Genomic DNA, 2,849 nt, shown 5'->3' on the forward strand with positions numbered 1-2,849 from the left:
AGAAGGATGACATCAACATAGAGTATACATGTATACATTACAAAAGATGGATGATATTAACATACAGTATACAAGTACACATGATAAAAGAAGGATGACATCAACATAGAGTATACATGTATACATTACAAAAGATGGATGACATTAACATACAGTATACAAGTACACATGATAAAAGAAGGATGACATCAACATAGAGTATACATGTATACATTACAAAAGATGGATGACATTAACATACAGTATACAAGTACACATGATAAAAGAAGGATGACATTAACATACAGTATACATGTATACATTACAAAAGATGGATGACATTAACATACAGTATACATGTATACATTACAAAAGATGGTTGACATTAACATACAGTATACGTATACACATTACAAAAGATGGATGACATTAACATACAGTATACGTGTACACATTAAAAAAGATGGTTGACATTAACATACAGTATACGTATACACATTACAAAAGATGGATGACATTAACATACAGTATACGTGTACACATTACAAAAGATGGATGACATTAACATACAGTATAGATGTACACATTACAAAAGAAGGATGACATTAACATACAGTATACGTATACACATTACAAAAGATGGATTACATTAACATACAGTATACATGTATACATTACAAAAGATGGATGACATTAACATACAGTATACATGTACACATTACAAAAGATGGATGACATTAACATACAGTATACATGTACACATTACAAAAGATGGATGACATTAACATACAGTATACGTGTACACATTACAAAAGATGGATGACATTAACATGCAGTATACAAGTACACATGATAAAAGAAGGATGACATTAACATAGAGTATATACGCACACAAATAGATGTAGAATGCTATTAAAATAGATATCAACGATGACCAGAAACATACAACACAATCCGATGTCATTACGGAATAAATCACAGGAACGTATAAAGAACCAGATATCAATAAAACGAGAACTAAACAGTAAAACAGTCCATTCTTGATCTAAAACGTTCATCAGAAGATCACAAAAGACAAAAGAAGAAACCAGATACCTGATGAGGACAAAACCTTGTCGAAACGTTGTACATTTGCTGTTATATTAAAGTTTTTCTTCATTACCCATTCAAGCCGTCTCCAGCCATTATTAGTCTCAAAGTGGGTTCCTCGTTATCGAATACTATCAATATATCACACCGTCAAACACATCATATACATACACACCGATAGACCCAAACACATCAAGTTTTAGCCCCAAGCAGTACCTGTTGTAGGTTAACCCTAAATAGTGCAGGAAAACATAAACAGTCACATGACAACCACAACTATATGACAACCAGTTATATAAAAACACAGTTCCATGACACTCCATGATAGTTTAATCATTAGATTTGTAAGCAACGTTTTACTGTAAAAAAAACTGTTGATCCTCCAATCAAACGGACTTGTTGATCAGAAAATACATCGTTTGGATATACAAAAATATGTCAGTGAGCCAATCACAAAGACTGTCTTTCAAATAACCGAAGAAATTTTAATATGAGTTAATATAGTTTATCTAACCAACGAGTTATCATTGAGTTAATCACCCTATTAATCAAAGAACTAATGCTGCTTAAAATGTTGAAAATATATTATCGTACATGTCATTAGATTATCTTTCACTTACCCATAGGGTCTATTGTTGAGTGAATCAAAACATCTGTTGATAAAGTCATAGATTATCTTTCACTTACCCATAGGGTCTGTTGTTGAGTGAATCAAAAAATCTGTTGATAAAGTCATAGATCATCTCTCACTTACCAATAGGGTCTGTTGTTGAGTGAATCAAAGAATCTGTCCTTAAAGTCATAGATTATCTTTCACTTATCCATAGGTTCTGTTGTTGAGTGAATAAAAAAGTCTGTCCTTAAAGTCATAGATTATCTTTCCATTACCAATACGGTATGTTGTTGAGTGAATCAAAGAATCTGTCTTTAAAATCATAGATTATCTATGTTGAGTTTAGCTAATGTTAAAGTTTGTCTTTCAGCTAATCAAACAGTATGTCGATCATATTAAGCATATTAGTCTGTCTAATTATCCTAAACTTTGGTTCGTTATCACGTTACCTGGACACAGTAACATGATTCTTTACTTCCACAACATTTCTAGTGAGAACATTAATATCATTACTAGTTTTTATTAGAAAGTCAGATAAATATTGACACAAAATAAACAACACATATTACAATTCACACTACTGAAAAACTGAACTGAGCCTGATAAGTACAGAGTACATATCCAGGTATTTCACAAACCTTTAGCTTCTCTCAGGCAACTGAACGTAAACCCTAAATCAGCTTGTTTCACTTCTGAAAAGCTTCTTCACGCGCTAAAAACGAAATAGAGATAGAAAATATGTCGCCTTTTATATTATTGAAATAGAAGTTACATTCGATAGAGGGCGTTCATTAATGTTAAGGGAATATGTTTATAATTATATATGTTAGAATTGTACGTTTTAATTTAATGATGCTTTTTTAATTATTCTTTATGTACGATTTGTTCTTTATTCAATTTCTTTATCTCTTCGTAATTTATTTGAAGGTTTTTCCTTAATGTGCTAATCTACATGTGATAGTCCTTTTTAGATTTGTTTAAATGTTGTTTGGATACACACTTCTCACTCTTCGTCTAATATATTGTTACGTCTCCGTTTGTTAATTGATTTTCCGTAACTTCGTTCCGACGAATCTTAAGCGACACAAGTCCTTTCTTAATAAAACTGGTTTATTCTTTCCGAATATAACTTTACCGATACACTCAACTTTCCTGTCACATAGACACT

General features: G+C 31.4%; 1 protein-coding gene across 1 annotated transcript in view; it reads right to left on the reverse strand.

The window, feature by feature from the left end:
- The window catches only part of LOC106476320 (mycosubtilin synthase subunit C-like), a gene marked incomplete at its 3' end in the record, with an annotated part of 13,924 nt that extends 11,533 nt beyond the window's left edge, over nucleotides 1-2,391 (reverse strand). Inside the window, 1 exon segment of the mRNA XM_022380226.1 lies at nucleotides 2,320-2,391.
- Between the last annotated feature and the right edge of the window lie 458 nt (nucleotides 2,392-2,849).

The sequence above is a fragment of the Limulus polyphemus genome, unplaced genomic scaffold (genome assembly GCF_000517525.1).
Source record: "Limulus polyphemus unplaced genomic scaffold, Limulus_polyphemus-2.1.2 Scaffold10287, whole genome shotgun sequence".
Classification (NCBI taxonomy): domain Eukaryota; kingdom Metazoa; phylum Arthropoda; class Merostomata; order Xiphosura; family Limulidae; genus Limulus; species Limulus polyphemus.